Genomic DNA, 13,764 nt, shown 5'->3' with positions numbered 1-13,764 from the left:
ATATAATGAAACATTCTACAGCCCTAGAAATATTTAGGAAGTATTTTTATAACATGGAGAAATTTTTATACTGTGATCTTAAGTGAGAAAGGTAAGAAAAAACCTCTTTATATAGTATCATTTTGATTGTCTAAAGAAATGCTTAGAGAAAAAACACTGGGAAGAAATATGCCAAAATATTAACAGTACTTTATTTGGGTATATTTGGGTGATAAGATTATGCCTGTTTTCTTTTTCTCCTCCTCCTTTTCCTTAATATTTCTTTAGACTCTGCAAGTTTTCCACAACGATTAAGTGTTGCTATTATAAAAAGAAAATATATAATCTAAAAAAAGGTTCATCTCCAGGGAAAAGATGACTTGATATGTCAACTTTAACTCTTAAAACACAAGTGGACAAATATGCCCATAATCATAACTTTTCAGAAAAAAAAATCTGTAACAAGTGGACATTTCTTGTCTCAAAAAACCTTGAGTTTTATGAAACCCCTGGAAATAGGGATGGGATTACAGCACAAATAGTTCCTCTCTAGCGTTGTTCTTTTAATATAAAATGGGGGGAAGAAAACTAGCTTTTATAAGCTTTTCTACTCAACTGTTGTTCTAAAGTAAAATTTCTATAAAACTTCAAATAACAACGAAAAATAACTGTTCCATTTTGCCAAAATAGATCATTGTTTTCAATTGGTCTTGATGAGAACACTCAGAAACAATGTTCAGATCCTACTTGTCTCTTACATGTAGTTGTAGATAAATTTTACATTATGTTGGATCAGAGAATTTTAAAGCTGAAAAACGCTCTCAGAAAAAACACATTGATTGAAATGAAAGCTCAAAGAGGCAAGAAATAATAATAGCTAGCACTTACTGGGCCCTGGCTCTTCCTGAAGGGCCCATACAACAGGATCTATGACCCTTGGAACTATTGATATTTGAAGCCAGATAATTCTTTGCTGTGGGGCTGTCCTCTGTATTATAGGATATTTCGTAGCATCCCTGGCCTCTACTCACTAGATGCCGGGAGCAGCCCCCCTCAGTTATGACAACCAAAATGTCTCCAGACATTGCCAAGTGTCTGCTTGGCGACACTTGAGAACCACTGCCATACAACCTTTTAAAAAATCCCTCTTGACAAAGGAGATATTACGATGCCCATTTTACACAGAGGTAAGTACCTTGCTTGCAGTCACAGAGCTAGTATGTAACAGAACCAGGACTCAAATCCAGCTCTCTAGAACTCCATGTTATAATAACGTTAACTACCAACGATTAAACATTTATCCACAGTGTCAGACGTCGTGCTAAGCACTCTACTTGCATACCCTAGGAGAATCTTCGTATTAACTGGAAGATGGCGGTGTGCTCATTATTCTTGGTGTTTTGTAGGAGCAAACTAGGCTTAGTAAGATTATCTAACTTGGCCAAGGTCACAGAGCTAAAACGCTGCAAGCCTGCATTAGAATAAAGCTCTGTTTGACTTCACAGTTGACATTGTTTACCTTCATTATTTACCAACATTCACACTTGTTGCCAGGGGAGGGAGGGAGAGTTGAGAAAATATGATTGGCTCATACAATTAGAGGTAAGGTTTGCTGTAATTCAATTTATTGGACATTCATTTACTCATTTGCTCATTGCACGTCTATACACTGAAGAGCATGGTCTCTGAAACTAACACAATATTGTAAATCAACAATACTTCAATTAAAAAATAAAAATTAAATAAAAATTAAAAAATCAGCAAACAAAAAGCATGGCCTCAAATCCTGGTCCACCGATTACTCGCTGTGTGAGCTTGGTCACATTGTTTTAGTTCTCTGAGCCTGAAACCTCATTTTCCTTATCTGTAAAATTGGGATAAGTGCCTACTTTTTAGGATTATTATGAAGAGAGAATGAAATAATGCATGGGAAATGAGGAGCATAGTATGAAACACTCTAAGTGATCGACAAAATTTTTAAATATATGTTATTATTGTTGTTAACTTCCCAGAAGGAATTGAGCTGGCTAAGTTCTGAATGCCTGCAGAGTTGAATAATATGAAAACAGCCAAAGAAAAATCATCATGCAAGGGAAATGCAGTTGAAATGCCAAAGCAATCCCAAAGCAGTTTAATATGATAGCATTTACCTGCTATTCTATAAGTTAGTTTTGGGGGGAAAAATCCACATTTATCCACGTTTCCCACTAAAATTTTTTTAAGAAAGGAGACTTGTGACTTTATTTTAGCAAATGCAATGAGATATCCTTACAACACAACTGCACTCTAAAGAAACTAAAATATATCTACAATTTTCTAGATTTCTTATCATTTTGCCTGTTTCTACTTTGAGGATTTGGGGGCGAAAAAGAATACAGTTTCTGTCTCTAGGAACATTTCAATAAATGAATATATTTCTCTGCCCACAAAGATGCCCCCGTGAACCAGTTCTCCTGTTCTCCCCCAAACCAAATTACACACAGATGTATGGCTAAGTCTAAGGATGTTTATTAAGGCTGGTCATTTCAATTCTGAATTTAGTTACAGGTTCAAGACACCAAATGAAAGGGAAAAAAAGATTGGACGAATAATATAAATTCTTTCTCCCAGGGAAACTTTGCTTTATCTGTTTTGAATCTAATCATCTCTCCAATTTGTATTTATCCTTATGCAAATTAGTCAGATATTCTAAAAAATAATATGCAAAGGCTAAGTCTAATATCTAGGGGTCAGGATTTAGCAATGGAAGTCATATGGTCATTAGTTTTACTTTCTAGAGTTTCTCCTAAATAAAACCCATAGAACTAGTTAATTCACCCACCCTGGATGGATCTTTCAGCTTCCCACTTAGGAGATTAAATTTAAAAGGATAATCCATTTGGAAAAATACTAGAGTTCATATTAGAATAGCCAGATTAATCTTTTAAAGGTGTAATCAGGGTAATTTTCCTGGGAAGAGAGTAGACCATAGGGGTTAACAGTGGGGAGCTTCAGAGTTTGAAATGACTGGCTTCAAATCCTAGTTCTGCTATTTAACTGTTGTGGCAGGTAGAATCTATAAAGTTCTCTGATGAGTCTCACCTCCCGGTATCTGTGCCCTTGTGTAGCACTCTGCCTTTGAGTGTGGGCTGGCCGGGTGACGTGCTTCTAACCAACAGAACATGGCAAAAGTGATGGGAAGACAATTCTGGGAGGAGGCCACATGATATGTGAGTTCTGTCTTGCTAGAAGATTCTCTCCCTTACTGACTCGGATGGAGCAAGAACCCACCTTGTGGGCTTCCCTGGTGGCGCAGTGGTTGAGAATCTGCCTGCCAATGCAGGGGACACGGGTTCGAGCCCTGGTCTGGGAAGATCCCACATGCCGCGGAGCAACTGGGCCCGTGAGCCACAACTACTGGAGCCTGTGCTCCCGTCTGGAGCCTGTGCTCCGCAACAAGAGAGGCCGCGATAGTGAGAGGCCCGCGCACCGCGATGAAGAGTGGCCCCCGCTTGCCACAACTAGAGAAAGCCCTCGCACAGAAACGAAGACCCAACACAGCCAAAAATAAATAAATAAATAAATAAAATTAAAAAAAAAAAAAAGAACCCACCTTGTGAGCTGCCATGTTGGAAAGGACACGTGCCAGGAAACTGAGGGCAGACTCCAGCCAACAGCCATCAGGGAACTGAGGCCCTCAGACAAACCACCCTTGAGGAACTAAATCTTGCCAACAATAAACCATGTAAGTGAGCTTGGTGGCAGATTCTTCCCTAGTCAAGTCTTCAGATGAGACCCCAGCCCTGGCTGACACTGTGATTGCAGCCTGTGAGGCCCATGAGCAGAGCTCCTAGTTAAGCTATGACCAGACTGATGGAAAATAATAAATACATGCCATTTTAAGCTGCTAAGGGTGTGGTGATCTGTTATGTGACAACAGGAAACTAATGCAGGGGCTATGCCAACTTGGGTGAGCCACTAAGCTGCTCTGAGCCCAAGTTTCTCATCTGTAAAATGGAAATGGTAACACTTATTTCTCAGGGTGGCTGTGAGGAATCAGTAAGTTAAAAGCTTAACATTGTAGCTGGCACCTTGTAAGCTTACTTTATGTTTATGAAATTTTTTAGAATTGAAGTATAGTTGATTTACAATGTGTTAGTTTCAGGTATACAACAAAGTGATTCAGTTCATATGTATGTGTGTGTATATATATATATATATATATTCTTATTCAGATTCTTTTCCCTTATAGGTTAATACAAAATATTGTGGATAGTTTCCTGTGCTATACAGTACATCCTTGTTGGTTATCTATTTTATATATAGTAGTGTGTATTTGTTAATCTCAAACTCCTAATTTATCCTGCCCCTGCCTTTCCCCTTTGGTAACCATAAGTTTGTTTTCTGTCTGTGGGTCTATTTCTGTCTTGTACATAAGTTCATTGTACATAAGTATCATTTTTTTTAGATTCCACATATAAGCAATATCATATATTTGTCTATCTCTGTCTGGCTTACTTCATTTATGATGAAGTATGATAACCTCTAGGTCCATATCCATGTTGCTGCAAATGGCATTATTTCATTCTTTTTTATGGCTGAGTAGTAGTCCATTGAGTGTGTGTGTGTGTGTGTGTGTGTGTGTGTGTGTGTATACCACATCTTCTTTATCTTTTCATCTGTCAATGGACATTTAGGTTGCTCCCATGTCTTGGCTATTGTAAATAGTGCTGCTATGAGCATTGGGGTGCATGTATCTTTTCAAATTGGAGTTTCTCTAGATATATACCCAGGAGTGGGGTCACTGGATCATATGGTAATTCTGTTTTTAGTCTTTTAAGGAACGTCCATACTGTTCTCCATAGTGGCGATACCAATTGTAAGCTTACTTTAAAATTTGCCTTTATTTTATTGATAATATTCTGTATTCACAATGCACACCAATCTTAGAAGTTAATAAATGCAAAGTACAGGAGGTCTAAACATATAAGTCAATTGTTTTTAGAAATCACATTTCAGGACATTCTGTTAACAGTTGGCATGAGAGAAAGCACACTCCAGGTTTCACCCCCTGGTTCTTATGCAGTAAGGATCAGGGGACTCAGTTGTGTATCTTTATGCTAGAGGAAAGATGACCCCAAAGGGAGGCAACTGCAAACAAAAGTTCCACAGAAAAATCTAAAAGAAGGAGGAGTGCATGCTTGATAAGAGTGAACTGGTCTACCCATGGTTTAGTGTTTAGATGTCAAGTGTGGAGGGCCATTGGGAGGCCTCATACACTATCGGTGGGAATAGAGGGCACACTGACAAACCCCATCGACTTTTCACATGTGTATACTCCTTAGCTTAATGACGCAATTTCTAGGAACTCATCCTGAAAAAATTATCAGAAAAGTGCACCAATGTGGTTAAGCTATTCATTGCAGTATTGCTTATAAATATTAAGTTGAACCATATGAAATTGCTGACATCTGACCACATCTGAACTGCGAAAACAGCAACTTCATATAGTTCTACTGAAAAGAACAGAATTTGAAACAACCCCAGAAACCAAATAGAATTGTGGAACAATGGAATTTTACACACACACACATTCCTATAGGCATTAAAATGTTGGGATATACTATATATATGCCACTGTGGTAATGTCTGGGAAGAATGAAATTACAAAAAAGTATCGTTTTCTCTTAATTGATTTAACATTTTATAAAGACCATAACTTTATAAGGTAATTGGACTTTCTGGGAAAATTGAAGTCCCTTAAATTTCACACATGCTACCATTTACATTTCTCATAATACCATACTATCCAGGTGGCAGACAAAACATATGAAGAGAACACCAGTAAATAAGGGTTATAAAAGGAGAAAAATTTAAAAAGGATTTGATGCTATGCTATCTCAAAAATATAAGCATCCAGGTGTTAATGATGGAAAAAAAATCAAGAAGCTTGTTGGCCTTTCTCATCCTTATTTTGGCGTTATTCTCAGTTATAAAGGAGGAGGCACTATGGTTTCAAGTCTTAGGCTTCTAAAATTCTTAAGCTAACTCTAGCTTCATGGAATTTTGACATGAATTTGACCTGTCCAGGAAACAGTGTTTACAAAGAACGGCTCCTCTAATAAAGCACTAAGGGACAAAACAGGAAAAAAAATCTCTTTGCTCTCTTGTTTTTGAATTTCTCTTGCACTAATAGTCTGTGTCAAGAAGTGCAGGGCTTTGAAAGGATACATGCACCCCAATGTTCACTGCAGCACTACTGACAATCACCAAGACATGGAAGCAACCTAAGTGTCCAACAACAGATGAAAGGATAGATGTGAAGTAGTGTGTATATGTATACATACATATATATACACATATACACACACACAAGCACACGCACACAATGGAATATTACTCAGCCATAAAAAAGAATGAAATAATGCCATTTGCAGCAACACGGGTGGACCTAGAGATTATCATACTAAGTGAAGTAAGGCAGACAGAGTAAGACAAATATCATATGATATCGCTTATATGTGGAATCTAAAAAAAGATATAAATGAACTCATGTACAAAACAGAAATAGACCCACAGACATAGAAAACTTAGGGTTACCAAAGGGGAGGGGGGAGGGATAAATTAGGAGTTTGGGATTAACATATACACACTACTATATATAAAATAGATAACCAGACTTCCCTGGCGGTCCAGTGGTTAAGACTCTGCACTTCCAATGCAGGGGGTGTGGGTTCGAACCCTGGTCAGGGAACTAAGACCCCACATGCTTCATGGTGCAGAAAAAAATAAATAAAAATAAAAAATGAAATAAAATAGATAACCAATAAGGGCCTACTATATAGCACAAGGAACTATACTCAATATCTTGTAATAACCTATAATGGAAGAGAATGTAAAAAAAGAATATATATATATATTTATATATGTATGTATAACTGAATCACATTGCTGTATCCCTGAAACTAACACAACATTGTAAATCAACTATGTGTCAATAAAACTTTAAAAAATAAAATTTTCAAAAAGATTCTTGATTCAAGCTGGAAAAAAAAAGTACAGGAATATGTGTCATCGTGTTGTGTGGTGCTGGTGGCTGTTTTGCAGATGTTGATAGAGTCTTAACATCTGGACTGTAGGTTGTCCAGCATGGAGTTGGACACAGGGGCCAGCATTGCTGAAGAATACAGGCTGAGTGACTGGTTTGTGGTCAGTTCTATGGACAGTCCCATCCAAGGCCTTTCATAAAACACTCTCTGTTTTAGGTAGATTTATTGTCTACTTGACAGGTCCTGGTGGGAAGGACTTAAAAGGGTCAGGTAGGATGAGACTCCATGACTCTTTCTTCCCGTACTGTGAGGCACTTCCCCAAAATGAGGTATCATCTTAGTTTCCGATTGCTGTTATGACAAATTATCACAAACTTAATGGCTTAAAACAATGCAAGTTTATTACCTTGCAGTTCTGGAGCTCAGAAGTCCAAAAACGTTTCCTCTGGGCTAAAATCAGGGTGTCAGCAGAGCCATGTTCCTTCTGGAGGCTCTAGGGGGGAATCCGTTTCCTTGCTTTTTACAATTGCTGGAAGTCACCTGTATCCCTTGCCTCAGGTCCCCGTCCCTCCATCTCCAAAGCCAGCAATGTAGCACCTTCTATGCTTTCTCTGGATCTCTGACCTCTGCTTCTGTTGTCACAATGCCTCTCTCCCTGCTTCCATGATCACATCACCTTCTTTATCCCCATTTCTATTTTATCAGCACCCTTGAGATTACATTGGGCCCATCCTGATCACCTAGATAACCTCCCCATTTTAAGATCCTTACCTCGTCCACACCTGCAAAGTCTCCTTTACTATGAAAGGTGACATATTCATTAGTTCTGGGGATTAAGACATGGATGTGTTTGGAAGGCCATTATTCAATCTACCACAGATACACATCCTAATTCAGGTGATACCTACTGCAACATTAAGTTACATCAAATCACACAGAATGTTTCTCCTTTCTCACACCCATGACATCAAGGGGAAAGTCTCAGTTGGTACTAGCACGCCTTCAGGATCTTTCTAACACTTGCTAATTTCCCCCCTTTACCCAAGAGAAGCCCTCAGGCTCAGAACTTTTAGCAGACAACATATCTTCTTGGATTCCAATAATGTTTTCACTGTATTTGTTTTTACAGTTACCTTCTATTACAAGAGTTGATAGGAGTTTTCCATTTTCAGTGGTGACTATAAAGTTACTTTTAAATTCAAGATTAAAAAGTGACTTGATTTTAAAATATATATTTAATGAGTAAATAGTCCAGAAAGGATACAAATAAGACAAAAATTGTGGAGACTTTTCCCAAATGGCTGAAGTTTGAGAAAACACTAGTATAGTGCAAAGAACTCCTAGTCAGAGACACAAGGCTGCACTTGCCTCCACTGGGTGACCTTGTCAAGTCCGATTCTGAATCTGTTTCTACTCTATAATACATGCATAATAAATGAAGATAATGTATGTTACCTATGGAACACACGACAGACTCCAATAAGTAGTAACTGTTATTATAATTATTTCTACGAGTGTCAATAAATCAATTTCTTTAAAAGGCTCTCTGTAATCACTGTTAATTTTTCCTTTTTCATTCTCCAGGCATGACTTTCTCACACAGTATATAGTCTCAATAGACAAGCTACTACTCTTGGTGACAAATGGCCTGGGATTATCCTAAATTCCCCTACGAAACCAATAAGGCTATTTAAAATTGAGTTTATTTAAAATATACCCCAAACATCATACCTCTTGAGTAACCCTTCTCCTGATCTGCTCTGTATCACAGGTTCCTGGCTCCTATGAGCTGGGATCCCAGGTTCCCACATAGCTGGCTGAGTTCAGCCAATGATGGTCCCATGGAAGATTGCTGAACAAAAGGGAGGTATTTCTCCTCCTTCCTCTTTGCCTTGAGCAATATCTCTAGCAGGGGTTATGTCTCCTCCATGGCTCTAGCCCCCAACTAGACTGGCCCACCATGGGACCCACTTTTGCCAGGTGATGCCTGCCTGGTACCACCACCTCCTCCCTCTGTCCCCGGCCTAGGAATGGGAGTGGTTTCCTGCTATTGCTAAATTCTGGTTGCCTCACTGATCCCTGTTTGGCTTCTCAGCTTTTCCCTCCCCTGCATAATAAATCCCCTGCATTAAATTCCCTCTGTTGTAGACACTTGGAGGGCACTGTCTCCTGGTTGGACCCTTAAGAACCACTGACACAAAACAAGTCACAGACACACTCAGATGACACAAAGATCTTCTGAGATGGATTAATATCACCACTTGTCAATCAAAATGGGGAGAAAAAGCTGGCATCCTCGGAAATTACCCAAGTTCAGTCAGAAAGTCAAATGTACAGTCAATGACTGGTGACTTGAAAAGGCTACCTTTGGTTGCCTTTTTCAGCTGAGTTATCCTTCACATACAGTGTGTACCAATTACTTCCCTGCTTTCATTCGCCCTCAACCCTTGATGGTTTGTTTGTTCTGTCTTTGGGGACCACCCTCCCTGTGCTTGAAAATGCATGACTTGTTTCACTGGTTCTAGATTTCCAAGAATTGTTGGGAAATGCCTCATTCTATGTGACTTTGGGCTATTTACACTTCCAGAGCCTCAGTTCCCTTATTTGTGAAATAGGAAAAATTATGGTACCCACCTCATTGGGTTGCCATGAGGATAAATGGACACATGTAGATGCTCAATATGTTAGCCATTGCTATAGTTTTGCACTGTGCCTAGATTCCCTGAAATCTCTCTGACACCTACTCCTTCTTGAGACTTCTTCGGTCTCTATCACCCTGCACTGTTCCTATCCATCTAAACTCTCCTTTTCTGTCTTCCTTATTACCTTTCATCTTCCTCCTGTCCTTAACCTTGACCTTGCTTAACCACGGGTGAATATCCTATACCCTTGATTCTCTCCCCTCCTCTCCTTTTTCTACATTTTTGTACACCCATGGTACAGCTCAAGGGTTTAACTATAACCTCTCATGTAATTCCCAAATCAGTACCCTGAACTCTGACTTCCCATTAGACTTGTATTTCCAACTGAATATGGAGGTAAAATTTAGACTTACTGAACTGAAAGGAAGTTTAGAGAGTGTCTAATCCAGGGATCTCAAACACCGTTGCCTCAGAGGGACCAGAAAGGGAACTTAAATGTGTGAAGCCGACTGGGTATAGATGACAATTGGCAACTGATATTTGGCCTCAGTGTCAGGAAGACAATAGGGCATGGTGGAGGCTGTGGAAAAGCCAGAGAACATATCCATGGCCAGTCTAAAGGGGGCAGCTGATGTTCAGCATTAGCCAACAGCTAGAGGCAGAAATCTGGGCTGTTGTGTAAAGTCTCCCAATTTCGAAATGTTGGCAGCCAATTAAAATGTAAAACCCTGTGTAGAATAAACAAACCACATCTGCCATGAGTTTGCCTACTCGGGTCTAATGCAGTGCCCTCAATTTTTAAAGATCAAGTGACTGAAGCCCAGAAGAGTTATGTGTTGGATTTGATATTAACATGTGGATCAGCCATAACCAGAGTCCAAGTTTCCTCACTCCAAACTCCCTCAAATTCCACTTGTTCAAAAACTAACTCACCTTTTTTTTTTTCCCCCAAACTTGTTCTCCCTTCCAACCAAGCTGTTTCTGAGAGCAGGTTCATTTTTTATTCTGTTTTCTCAGGCTAGAAACCCAAGTCTTTTTAAAAAAATTTTATTGAAGTATAGATGATTTACAATGTTGTGTTCATTTGTGCTGTACAGCAAAGTGATTCAGTTATACATATATATACATTCTTTTTCATATTCTTTTCCATTATGGTTTATCACAGGATATTGAATATAATTCCCTGTGCTATACAGTAGGGCCTTGTTGTTTATCCATCCTATATATACTGGTTTGCATCTGCTGATCCAAAACTCCCAATCCTGCCCTCCCCCACCTCAACCTCGGCAACCACAAGTCTATTCTCTCTATCTGAGTCTGAAGAAACCCAAGCTTTTGATTCTGGTCTTAGAGTTCCTGCATCTGTCCTGTCAGCGGGTTCCCTCTTTCGTAGTATCTCTGCCCATCATTTTTTCTCTTCCATTCTGACTGTCAGAACCTTACCCCTAGCCAGTCAAGGTTTCAGCTGTCCTCTTTATGCCCAGTTCCTTCCAACCACAACTGTGGACTGTCTGTCTTAAAACAGCTCCTCTGCTTGGCATTCAAGGTTCTTCCCAAACGGGTCCTACCTAACCAGTCTTATTTCCGGTTTTCCCCACAGGTGTATTTCTTCCCTTCCCTCCTCTCTTCATATCGTTTGTTGCCCACACTCACCTCTAGGGGGAGCTCAAGACCCTCCTCCCTTTCCTCCAGTTGCCTTTGTTGACCAAAGACAATTGGACCACGTGAAATGGTGAAGCTTCAGCGCAAATTTAGAAGTAAATTCTGATTCCTTCTCCTCTGCAGAGCATCCTGGCCAGCTTCATCTATCATTAATGCTAATAAAAATGACAATCATTACAGGTACCTTTTTGTTTTGTTTTGTTTCTCATTACAGCTACCATTTTGGAGAGCAAGTCAAGGTGTTTTTTCCTGCAGTTTCTCATTTAATTCTCTCTAAACCTCTATGAAGTACTCTGTTCTGGAGATGAGGACACGTGGCTCAGAGAGACCAGGGGACTTGCCTGTGGGCATATGGCTAGTAAGCGGTGGAGCTGAGATGCTCCCCAGTTCTGTCTCCTCCAGAGCCCAAGCTCTTAATCTGCACATGATGCTTTCCTACAGCTCCAGTGTAAATTCTGGTGGTGGGGCCCATGCATAACTTCTTTGTACCTTTCATACTGCCTCAGTTTTCTCATCTGTCGAGTGGCAATAATTCACATCTGTATTAGTTTCCTAGGGCTGCCATAACAAATTACCACAAACTGGGTGGCTTAAAACAACAGCGTCAATGAATAAATCCTCTTCAGTTCTGGAGCCTAGAAGACCGAAATCCAAGTTTCAGCAGGGCCGTGCTCCCTCGGAAGGCTCTAGGGAAGAATCCTTCCTCGCTGTTTCCCCAGCTTCTGGTGGTTGCCAGCAACCCTTGGTGTTCTTTGACTTGTGGCTGTATCACTCCAATCTCTTCATCTGTCATCACGTGGCCTTCTTCTCTGTGTGTCTCTCTGTGTCCTCACCTCTTCTTTTTTTTTTAATTTTTAAATTTTTTATTATTATTATTTTTTAAGGTCACACTGTGCAACTTGTGGGATCTTAGTTCCCTGACCTGGGATCAAACCCAGGCCCCCTGTAGTGGAAGCGTGGAGTCCTAACCACTAGACTACCAAGGAATTCCCCTCACGTCTTCTTATAAGGACACCAGTCATTGGATTCAGGGCCCACCCTAATCCAGCATGACCTCATATGAACTTGATTACCTCTGCAAAGGCCCTGTTTCCAAATGAGGTCACATCCCCAGGTTCCAGTGGACATGAGTTTGGGGTACACTATTCAACCCAGTGTACAACCTTTCAAGATTGGGGTGAAACTTAACTGGGGCCCCATATTATTTTTTTAAAATTTTTATTGGAATTATAGTTGATTTACAATGTCGTGTTAGTTTCAGGTATACCACAAAGTGATTGGAAATATATATATATATAAGATATATAAATATAATACATATATATATATTCTCTTTTAGATTCTTTTCCCTTATAGGTGATTACAACGTATTGAGTATAGTTCCCTGAGTATAGTTCCCCCGGTCCTTGTTGTTTACCTATTTTACATCTAGTATGGGGCCCTCTAATAAAAGGCACACATCCCAACACGCAGGGATTCAAGGTTCTTCCCAAACGGGTCCTACCTAACCAGTCTTAGTTAGGGTCCTACCTAACCAGCAAATGTTACTGCCATTCTCATCACACCTGCAGCGATAGGCTGTGATGGTCACTTGCTATTCACCTGACTCAGATATTGGTCTCATCGTAGAGTCTAGACAAGCAATTCTCCACCCTAACTGCATATCAGAATCACCTGGGACATTTTTAAGACCAATGCTCATGTCTCACCCAAGACATATCCAATCAGAAACTCCAGGGAGAATAGGTGTGCTTAAAAAGCTCCCCAGGTGATGGATTCTCACATGTAGAGAGGCTTGAGGGCCACTCACTGAGACTAACGGGGTTGGAGAGAAAATCCAGAATTCTACTGGCGTAGTGCCTTTGGATACAGCCCTTATTTCTCTGGAACATAAGCTCAATAACAAATTAGGCTGGAGTTCTGGAAAGATAAAAAACAGTAGGTCTTGTCAGATTCAAACCTGTGTGTAGTTGATCCTTCTTGTGGGAAACAAAGCATTGTTATGATGTTAGCAAACACAGGATTTGCTTTCAATCAAACAGTACCCAGCAGGATGAGGATGGAAAAATAAAATGAAAACAGAGGAAGGGCCGGTGTGTCTATAGAGTTTTCCAGTGAAACCAGTGGCTTTCAATTTGGTCCTGAGCCCCCAAAGGCAGAAATGTCATCCAGAGAGGGCCAGGAATCAACTGCAGTTATTGCATAAACACACGACAAATTAAAGAAAGCACAATGCAAGAGGCAGGTGCTGAAGTATGTAGCATTTTGTTGTCATTCATCGTGAACTGATCCCATACCAAGGCACATGGGAAAACTGGGCAGAATTTGAAATCTGCCTTCAAGACTCTCAACATTAGTAAGTTCGAGAAGCAACTCAATTCGATTCAACATACTGACTGAGGGCTTCCTATGTGTGAAGTTCTATTCTGGACATTTGGTATATTCTATGGAGC

Source organism: Eubalaena glacialis, chromosome 13, assembly GCF_028564815.1.
Source record: "Eubalaena glacialis isolate mEubGla1 chromosome 13, mEubGla1.1.hap2.+ XY, whole genome shotgun sequence".
Classification (NCBI taxonomy): domain Eukaryota; kingdom Metazoa; phylum Chordata; class Mammalia; order Artiodactyla; family Balaenidae; genus Eubalaena; species Eubalaena glacialis.
This window is presented reverse-complemented; position numbering follows the sequence as displayed.